Genomic DNA, 11,294 nt, shown 5'->3' on the forward strand with positions numbered 1-11,294 from the left:
CTACATGGTTAGGATGGGTTAAATAGAATATAGCATCAAAGTTAGGTATTTTCCAGGAATTACCTATATGCCTCATTAACCTGATTATCTTCACCTGATAATCTCCTAGTAGCTATTACAAAAAGAATATGGACAGGAACATAGTAACTTCTCAGTCCCTATCTCCCACCATAACCCTTGTCCAGATGTCTTTCTTTGTTCAGATTTCCTTCTGGAAATGACAGAGATGTGAATCATTTAAGATGTGTAATCTGCTATGCAAGAAGAATGACACACGTTGGGAGGTAACACAGACAAGCCATAAAATTCTATTTACACGCGGCTCTGAATTCCTGTTGCCATTTGAAGGAGCACAAGGGCTCATTCAGAGCTAACAAATGACAATATTTTGTTTTGCATCTCCTGGGTTTTTAACAAGTCAGCTGTTGCAAGAATGCTTTTTAACTCCCCAGAGGGGCTTCTTGCATGTGAAGAAGTTTCCTAATATAGGAAAAGAATTAACCAAATCAAGAACCCAAGTAGGTCCTAACACACTGAATTTTAACAGTTACTCTATGAGATATGTAACCCCCAAACACTCTCTACCTTATTTACATAAATATATACACAAAGGATGATGGTCAAGGCCATGAAATTACCTACAAATCCATGGAGAGATATATGTAGCACATCACTGCAAATTATCCCTTAAGTAGGAGGGATGTGGGAAAACCTGGAGGAGAAAAGATTGTTCATGCTATTTCTCCTGGTTAATATCTTTAACTAAATGAAATTACATGCTATTGTTACTCTTACCATAGCACTAGCCAAAAAGGAACCTTTCTGTGGTGCCAGGAGGAGCCCAACACAACCCAGGGGCTCAGCACCAGCACATTTCCACAGGCTCTGCCTTTTCTAGATCCTCAGCAAACCTACAGCTTAGATACAAGCCATAAAGACTCTTACGAGATTTCCCTGCAACTAATTTAATGGCTTTTTCAAGCAGATAAGATAAATGAAAAACAGACTTAATATATTTTTTTAATCCCGCTATGATTAGCAGGAAGATTTCAATAAAATTATAACTAAAAATATTTTCTTCCAGCCGTACTTTATGTGAAATATAAATATAAAAAACTAGGAAAATGAAGATCACTTTTTTTTTATTCTAAAGCTCTGGGATTTTCTGTATTTGCCTTTCACCCTTACCAGAAGGCCAGAAAAGACACTATGAAGTGATACATCCGATGGATAATATGCCAACTAATGACAGGTTTATAACTCTAGTTAAAGATTTAACTTTCATATTGAGGCCATGCAGGCTATAAAATACGAACTCATTGCTGTAACCTCCAGTTAACCAGTCTGCCAATTTTACCTCACCCTTTCTTTCTCATTTGTTTCAAAACACTTTGTAGTTGATATTTTGAGCAGAGAAAGACCCAAAACTGTGACCCAAAACAAAGCAAAACTGTAACCACCACAATGTGATAGCAAAGGAGGCAAGAGGGCAATCTGGATTTTGAGATTTGAAGATCTGGGATGCCATTAAGTGGCTGAAGTACAAACACAGAGCAGATCAATGCAAACATGTTCGGAGTTAAAAGGAACACCTTTTGGTGTTAGTGGCAAACTAAAGACCAGAAAGGTTTCCTTTGGTACAGTACACTTTTTTGACTGAACTGAAAAACTACATTCACTGCTAATTTTTAAATTTATTTTTAGTACAGGAGAGGAGTTCTTTCCCAGATGTACCTTGGAGATTCTGTTTGGGGCTGTGTTTTTTCTGCCAGTGCAGCGTGACCGTCAGGCAGCTGCTGAAAGAGCGCCCTGTGCACAGCTGCAGCCCCGTGCAATCGTTACCCTGCCCACGTCCCTGCCCATGGGCCCTGGACAGCCCTGCTGCCTGGGACAGGCTGTGCACAAAAAGGGCCTGTGCAGGAGCACAGAGCTGCCTTAGTGCCCTGCAGGAGCACAGAGCTGTTTTAGTGCCCAGCAGGGCTGTGCAGGAGCACAGAGCTGCCTCAGTGCCCAGCAGGGCTGTGCAGGAGCACAGAGCTGCCTTAGTGCCCAGCAGGGTCCATGCAGGAGCACAGAGCTGCCTTAGTGCCCAGCAGGGCTGTGCAGGAGCACAGAGCTGCCTTAGTGCCCAGCAGGGCTGTGCAGGGGCACAGAGCTGCCTTAGTGCCCAGCAGGGCTGTGCAGGGGCACAGAGCTGCCTTAGTGCCCAGCAGGGCTGTGCAGGAGCACAGAGCTGTTTTAGTGCCCAGCAGGGCTGTGCAGGGGCACAGAGCTGTTTTAGTGCCCTGCAGGGCTGTGCAGGAGCACAGAGCTGCTTTAGTGCCCTGCAGGGCTGTGCAGGAGCACAGAGCTGCCTTAGTGCCCAGCAGGGCTGTGCAGGGGCACAGAGCTGTTTTAGTGCCCAGCAGGGCTGTGCAGGGGCACAAAGCTGTTTTAGTGCCCAGCAGGGCTGTGCAGGCACAGTGTGGCTGTGGCTGTGCCCCAAACTCAGCCCAGCTCCAAAATCACCAGTTCTGTTACCATCCCCTGGAGCTGCAGGAAAACAATCTCACCATGAGCCCTTTCAGGGGAATTCTCAGTGTAATTCCCTAAAAAGTAGCTTGTTTCCATAGAAGCCTTCAACATCCCTTGATTGCTGCTGCAATAATTCAGGAATTCGAACAACAATTCAGTAGTTATGCTTGGAAAATAAAATAACCTTGAGAAAACCACCACACACAAACAAACATATGGAAGTCAAAAATTTCCCACCCAAAGAAAGGCTTTCTCTGTCAGGGCAGATCTTCAGTCAGTAAATCAGAGAATTTCTACTGCTCAGTAAAGAATTGAGTTAAAAACAGAAAAATGCTTGGAGTTAATTGATTTCCTTTTCTTCCATCTATTAGAGTCGGCAATGGTGGGAGAAAGAAGAAAGTCAAAGTTTTCCTGGTCCTGCCAGGTGGGCTGACAGCTCTTGCTCCATCTCACTGGCAATGGCTCCAGCTGGGAGCCCCAGGGCCCTCGCTCACTTCAGGTTGGTGCCTGCTCTCAAAGGGGGTGGCTTTCTCAGTCATGCACACCACACCTTCTGGGGCACCTTGTGAAAAAAAAACCACTACAGATCACTTTGACAGCTTGAATCTCACAGATTTGAGGCCAAATGATATTTATTAGGGAAGACTCTTGAGGATTTCATAGCTGTAGGAGCTCTCTGTACTGGAAGGGGTGGGGTGTGTCCTGGCTGAGAAAGGACCTGGCTCTGGGGCTGATGAAATCATCCCTTCCACACCCTCAGCTCATGGCAGCCCACAACTAAACAACAAGAAAAGTGATGACTGTTTAAGTGAAAAACAGAGTGGTACCTTTTTAACCAGCTCCACAGGATGTCCCACAGCACGACATGCATTTGTGGGGTTCAAAATAAATCTACTCCAATTCTAATGCAGTTTTATCTCTAAAGAGAAGTTCTGCTGGTTGACATAGTTGGTACAGTCTGAACTCAACAGTCTAAAGGAAGCAGCTCTCTGGAGTCCCTAAGGATGAGTGGAGACAAATTATAATGAGCACATCAGTGGCATAATTGCACAGCAACCCAAGAAGCGAAGAACAGAAAATTTCGTCTTCTTTGTTGCTAACTAAAATCTTAAAAAATAACAGTTGCAAAAAATGTGTCAGCCAATTACTGCACTTGGCTTGTTTCTAGATGCAAGATTAGGCACTGAGAATTTCCAGCAGCAGCAGCCAAGGCTGCTGGAGCTGCTACAAGGATGGTACATCTTCCCCTTGGCCCAAACATGGATTGGCCATGGCTGACAGCTGCAGGAGAGCCTCTACAACAGCATTTATGCAATCAATGCTTGCATGGTAGTTATTTATTTAAATTCAGGTTCAGAAACACAAGACAGGATTATACAAGTGCAATGACATTGCAGGTGATTTTTCACCAGTTCTAAAGCAGGTTTTACTATCCTGCTGTTACATGCACTGCTGGTGAGACAGAGAGATTAGAATTAATTATTCACATGTGTGTACTTAAAATCTACAGGTAGTATCAGTGCACCACTCCAAGGTAACTTCCAAGATGTCTCAGGGGGACAGACAAATGCTGAGAGCACTTACTGTCAGAAGGGACGAGTCAGGATTTGCCTCCTGCTTCCCCAGAGCTGGGCAATTCCTCAAACCCACTTGAGCACAGGCCATTGTTGCCAGCAGCAAAGCTGCCAGCAGCAAAGCTGCCAGCTGGCCTCTTCCCTTCAGTTTCTTTTGGGCAACTTGGCTTCAGTTTCTAGAAGTGCTGTGCAGAATGTGAATGTACAGAATCAATGTACATTTATAACAATGAGATCATTTATGCTACCCTAGAATGTATCTGTGTCTGATAGGTGAAGTATTTGTAAAGCTAATGATCCCTTAACTGCACAATGGTACTCTGGTGCTCTCTGTTCATTCCCATCAGACATTTCAGGGCTTGGTTTATGAAAGAAATTCTCTTAAATGTACCAAATGGAAAGCCATGACAGAAAATCCTTCCCCTTTACTAGGAATAACAGCAGCTTCCATCATGAGAAAAGTGTTTTGCCTTACCTCTGAGGTGAAAGGATTAATGTAAAACTCTGCTGCTGCTGTGTTCTCTGTACCTACCTTCAAGTTCTCTGCCCATTTTCAGCTCATCCCAGTGGTATCAGTGGTAACTGAGCTCACTAACTCTCCCAACTTTTTTTTTTGCTGTTTTCAAGACATTTCCTGAAATATGAAGTTAAGGAAATGCTGCAACCATTTTTACTTCTATAGAAATCAGAGACTGACAATGAAGGAAAGCAACTTAATAATTAACACAGCTCCACAAGGCTTTAGTGCAGAGAACTTCATATATTTGGCATGTAGTCTGCTAAGTCTGTGTTTTCTCTTATGGGAATTCAGAGCAGTATGAATGTACTGTCAGAAGCAGTAAAATAAAAAAGCTGGTTCCATTTACAGTGATTACAGAGCTGGTGGGAAGACATCCTGATCCCACAAGGCCTGGCTCAGTTGCTGGTTCCAACACACTGCCAGAAATCACACACAAGAAACCCGAGGGGTGCAGCAGGTCACACATTTACTGCAATCTCAAAATTCCTCTATCCTGAAATCCTCTGCTTTTGCGTGTGGAAGCACTAACACCAGCCCAGCTTATTTATGCTGATTTAAAGAAATCTTTATGGGATTACACCTCAGCATCAATATAAATGGTCACCTAATTAATGCCTAGTTCAGCTTACTCCTGTGACTGATGGAAAGCAGTAACTGCGTCTCACAGAGAAACCAGATTGAATTCTCCAGCCTTCTCCATCTTAAATTGATTCAATTCTTCTGATTTCAATACTTCAAGTGGCCTAGACTGTTTAGTATATCTTACAGAGTAAGGAGGTGTCCCAGTGCTGCCTACATTGTACAAGACCTAGCTGTGCTCTGGCTCATTACCAGGTTTAAGCTCTACAAGAAATGAAACAACAGCAGAATTCTGCTGGCAGATTGTGCTGGTAGTGAAGTTCAGCTGGACAGATGGGCTGTCTGGGGGAGAAATGGTCCTCTGCACCACAGCAATGGCCACACATGTTGGAGCTTAGCACATTCATACCTAAAACCAGCCAGTATCATGAAAGACAATCACAAACTTTTCCTAAAGATGCTGAGGTTTTGCATCACCCTGAAAAAAAAATACAAGAATCCATGAAAAATATGGAAAGATTGTGTCACCAACTCTGTAGTATTTAGCTTTCATCAGGCCTTCCCAGGTACAGACCTACTTCAGTGGATCAATTTTAATGCTGTTACTGCAAAGCAAAGAGTGAAATTATCACTAAATTGAATCTATCAAGTACTGCTCTTGATAGAACAAATGTGGTTATGTGTTTTTGAGGTCACTGGGATCACATATGGTTATTTCTTCCTTCTACTTTTAATCAGGTCTATAAACTGGAAAATTATAGATAAACTGATGAGAAAAAATGGAACTTTCTTCTCTCCTTCCATATGTATACTAGAGGCAGAAAGGAGAGTTGTATAAAGCCAAGCTTGTTTAATCAGTGCTTGGCTGTGGGCAGTTTCACACTTCAGTAATATCCAGCTTCACAACGTGGAGCACTTGCCCAGTGGCTTCCCCAGAAATACTCAGTTGAGTGCATAGGTAGTTTTGGTTGTTCAAACACTGTATCTTCCAATGAATAATCTAATACACTTAGATTTTAGTTGAGTTGTTTTCTCATTGGACAAATACCTGATGTTTTTAGTGGCTTAACAGAACTGGATTTCTACTGTAAACCACGATGAGCTATTTTGCAGTGCTATTCAAACAAAGCATCAGAAGAATTAATCCGACCTTTCTAAAATTTATGGCAAACACTTCAGATAACCTCAAAGAATTTAATAAAAGAATTGCAGTTTTTTTCTGTTTCATTGACAAGAAAATGATAATTTTTAATACTGGCAAACTAGGTTAATTTTGATACACACTGAGTAATCCAATGCAGACACAAACTCACTTCTGTTCTTTCATCAGCTTACCTGTAATTTACAGTTGTGTTTCTGCTAGTTTATTTGGATTGATTTAATTTTTTTTTTTTTTTTGTTCCAAGCACTGGGTTTAGGCTTGGGAAATATGGGTTTAGGTGCAACAAAACCTTCTTTCTCTACTCTCATCACAAGGATAACATTACCTTACTTCATGGGACTTCAGCAAGAAGAAACCCTCCAAGCCCCAGAGCATTGCTGGGTGTATGCCTAGGGAAAGCCTCTCCCAGCTCTGTGCCACACCTGCACTCTGACAGCCAAAACCTGAGCCCATGCTGCCAGTTCTGCTGGTGACACTGGAGCACAGAGGGTCTGAAATGTCAGCAGAAGACATAAAAGGTTATATCAAATACTTTACAAAAACATAGCACCAGCCAAAATATTCACATTTCCACAGTCTGTGACTACAACCATTACTAGAGCAATTACATTCCTCTAGAAGTGCTCATTTTACACTCACAAATGCTCACTTTAGACTGCATGACCTAACTTAAATCTGCATTTTCCAAGAGCATTATTCCTACTTTTCCCACATGCATTGATACTTGAAGCCAAATTTACAAAGGTATTTAGGGACTTTGCAGTAATAATTGGTACTTTAGCAGGTAGCTCAACACCATCAAAGCAGGCATGGGAGTTGTACTTCTATGTCATTAAGTACTTTTCCTGTATTTTTACATGTCTATGTACCATAATCTATTCTGAAACAAATCTAACACATATGCTTGTGCAGAAATATTCTTTGCAAAGTAAATTTCACCACTGCAGAGGAATAAAAAAATCAGAATCAGAATAAAAATCACTGCTAAATTTAAGATTAAAAACATGTCTCTTTAGGGAATATTCTGCAATTGTCCATATCTAACAATCTAATTGTTTTCCATGGGTGTAAAAATGACCCTCTCCTTAAAACTGGATTGGCACTAAACCTAGGGGCAGCAAATATTGTCAGGCTTGTATCAGAGCTTCACACGGGACAGAGCCTCTGCAAGACCCCCAAAGGCTTCTCTGCAAGAGGTTGTTATTCTGGTGTTTTCCCCAAAACTGGGCACTAAAGCCATCCCAGAAGAATGGTTATAAACCAACTTTACAAAGCAATCTGCACTTCATGGTAACTGCTCTTTATCATTTTCCAATCAACATTAGTTGGCTTCTAATTGATTTTATATTATGTCCCTTACCAGAAGTAAGAATATTGTGTTTACTAGGGCAGCACAAAGAGGGCAGGCCTATTCTTACTGCTGTATTTAATGCTGCTGCTAATCATGGAGATTAGACTGAAACAATTACAACAGCTAATTAAAGAACAATGCGGTTTTTGGCATCTTTTCTCAGACAGCACTACTGGGAATTCCTAACTCAGGCAAAGCAGGGATAATTAAAAATCGAGCTCTGGTTTCCCCTGCACTGGCAGCTGGATCACGCTGATTAAACTGCAAATAAAACACATGAAACCAACACTTTGTAGTGTATCCAATTTCACTTAAAAGGGTCTTTAAACTGAATCATAAACAGAGAAACAGTGCACAACAAATTATTTAGCTGAAGCTGGATATAGTCTTCACTGCAGTTGCTTCACAGCTCGCTGTCTCTGGTACAGAGCATGGGACACTCATTAGTGCAGGGCCTGGTGAGCCTCTTGAATCATCCATGGCCCTTCCAAAGGCAGCACTGCTCAAAACATCACACTAGAAGCCACTGAGTTCAATCAAACACCAGCATAAATATTTGGAAGACCCCTGTGGAAAATGCAGAATTGCACCCAATGACACTCAGGTCGTTACTGAGGAGTCAGACTGGGCTAAAACCCTTCCAGTGAGACTCTGCAGGGCGGATGAGGTGCTGAAGAGCAGCTGGTTTATGACAGCTACAAGTTCAAGACAAACTTGCAGAAATCTCAGTAGAATTAAGCCTTGTCCAAGATTATCTGGTGCTCTGCTGTAAGATACCATGGACATCAGAGCATCCCTTTGTCCTGCTCAGGTCTCAGCAACACCTGGGCTCAACATGCAGTGACCCAGAGACAGCTTAACTTCGCTACAATGATAATAAAAATAATAACCTTTACTCCTGGCTAGTGTTTGCCTGTATACTTTTGAGCCACACAAGAGCAGTAAGAACACAAACAAACTCTAAGAACAAGACATAAAAGGAAATGCAAAAAATACCAAATTACTTGCCTTAAGCATGTTTGTGTGTTTAAAAATCTGCCTGAAGGTTGTTACTGTGCTCTCTGGACAAGTACTTAGTGCTTTGTTAAATAACAAGGGGATCTTGTTAAAATTTTTTAGCTAATGCCAAGAAATTTTGTATTCATGCAGCTCTGTGGAGAAACATCAGTATTAACCAATTTCACTAACTGAACATATCTCATATGAATTTGATCCTGGTACAGCTCAACTACACTGAGCCTGTAAACCAGCAAGAGCACTACCTTCCTTCAAAAGCACAACTATTTTTAGCTTTATATATTAAGTAAATATATTTAACAGCAACAAATAATAATAAAAAGCAGGGAGGTTGGCACTTGGCACCTGCAATACTTGCACTAAAGCAAAGTGTTTAAGGGACAGGGTGCTGATGCCAGCAGATACAGAGGAAGGCATATAACTGAAGGGAAGTTTTCTAAGAGAAGGCTCTTTCAAGCTTTTGGTAAGCATTTGAGAGTTTGGGCTACAGGACAAAAAATCTGCTACAGAAAAGAATTAGAGACCAAAAGTGGAAATACATTGTTTTCTACCTACCTACCTACATATGGTGCACAGATTACACAGCAGTCCTGCTTTAGCCACATGTCATGGGAACAGTTTGGAAGGCTGGCTCAGAGTTAATTAAGAATAAAATTATGCTAAAGGTCCTTGTGGAAAAAGCCCAGTTAGCACAGTGGTACTTCAGAGGAAACGCTCAGCTGCTCAAGAAACAACCAGCCTGGGCACAGAGGTGTTACAGACATTGGGCTGGCTTTTGTCAGGAAAATACCAGTGGGGAGCATCTCCTGTGAGCCCTGTCTTGCCCTCTGCCACCAGGGAACTGGCCTGGTGCAGCTGGACACTGCCAGTGCAGCTGGACAGGGTCAGCTCTCTGTGCAGAGGCAGACAGGCACACATGTGAACAACCACAGCCCTGCCTCAGCTTACTGTAGGAGTTTGGTTGTGGGGGTACCAGTTGTGGGTTTCTCTGGGTCTGGATTGAAGGCACTTGAGATGGCATTTCATGTTCAGACTCAAGTGTTTATTATTTCTTATCAGTAAAACAGTCTCACTGCTGTGGGTTTGGCAGCTTTTCATTAGAAGGCACAAAATGGCCAACAATCTCTTGTTACAAGGTCTTTTAAGACTAAACTATCCAATTAAGAACTGACACCTGGATTATTTTCCCTTTTAACCCAATAACTGATCCCAAAGAGCCCCCAATACAGACTTTTCTGCCCAATTACAAAATGCCACCCAAACTCATGAAGAAGGAAGAAGAAGCATGAAGAAGAAACCCAGGACGACACCCTGTGCCCTCCGTCTTGCTTCCATCCACAACATACTGAAAATCCCAAAACCTCAGTTTCTCACCAAGTGATGCGCCTACACTGATCTCTATAATCTATTTCACACTTTTGTGGATTCCAGTCTATCTTGAAGTCTTGGAAACTTTCTCCATGGATGAGGGTCAAAGTCAGTGCTCCCCTGGGGATCAGGGCACCCCAGAACAGCCAGAGAAATATTCCCTGTGCCCTGGATTTCCGCATTTGGTCACATTTCAAAGCTCACAGAGAATTTTCAGAACCTAAACTCTGGAGACTTCAGAGCTTCCACTGAGGCTTCACACCTATTTCACCCGGAATCAGCCCAAACTGCCACCTTTTATTCTCTTCATTACCTCAGAGTAATTTTTGCATTTCCCTCCATTTCATTAACCCTATTTACCTAAGACAAACTTCAAAAATAATTTTAGCAGCCTGGACTGCCTAGAAATCAATGTCAGCAAGCAGTAACAGACAACATCACCCTGACAAAGGGCTGCAAGGAGAAGTGGCTGTTGGACACCAGTAACAGGAGAGAAGAACCAAAAACCCAAATAAAGAAGCTTAGTGGCCTGGCTGGCAACTTGCAGTGTGGTCTTGAAGGTTTCTCCTCCACCTGATCAAAGAGTGACTGATAAGGACTGTGCTGATTCCTTTTTGTCCACTGTCTTGCTTAGATGCACATATGCTTCATTACAGGCACACAAGATACTCTTTATTTAAGCTATTTGTTATTTCCTATTACTTTTGTTAGTCTCTGGTAACACATAAAATAAGTTTATACTGGAGAAGTAGCTTTCATATTTTTCTCTGAAATTACAAGTTTGTTCTCAATCCCTGAAATGATATCTCATGCTTAAATGAAATTTTGGCAAAGAAAAGCAAAGCACTTTACAGCTATCCTTCTCCATCTAGTACCATTATGTCTTTATATACCTGTGTAAAAGCAAGCTATGCAAATTTTCCTAAAAATAATGATGCTACTGTAATTGTTTTTTCTAGGCTATGTTCCAAAACCAATTTTGAACTTGAAAAAACCATGAAAGTGGGATAGCTGGAAAAAAAATACTTCATTTTTTACTTAATAATAAATGCTTGAAAGGATCACAGCATTTTATAAGGTCATATGTAACACCAGTTATGACACCACAGTAATGCATTATTCAGTGCCAGCAAAGAATATAAATCCTTGTAATGTACATGGGTGAAATGTGGTTTAATTCTTATTATCCTTTCGCTTTGACTCAAAGTT

At 41.8% G+C, this 11,294-nt stretch overlaps 1 protein-coding gene across 1 annotated transcript in view; it reads right to left on the minus strand.

The window, feature by feature from the left end:
- XYLT1 (xylosyltransferase 1) overlaps positions 1-11,294 on the minus strand; it is a 138,909-nt gene that overhangs the window by 113,650 nt on the left and 13,965 nt on the right. The gene's annotated exons all lie outside the window — the stretch shown is intronic.

This window comes from Geospiza fortis, unplaced genomic scaffold, assembly GCF_000277835.1.
Source record: "Geospiza fortis unplaced genomic scaffold, GeoFor_1.0 scaffold237, whole genome shotgun sequence".
Lineage (NCBI taxonomy): Eukaryota > Metazoa > Chordata > Aves > Passeriformes > Thraupidae > Geospiza > Geospiza fortis.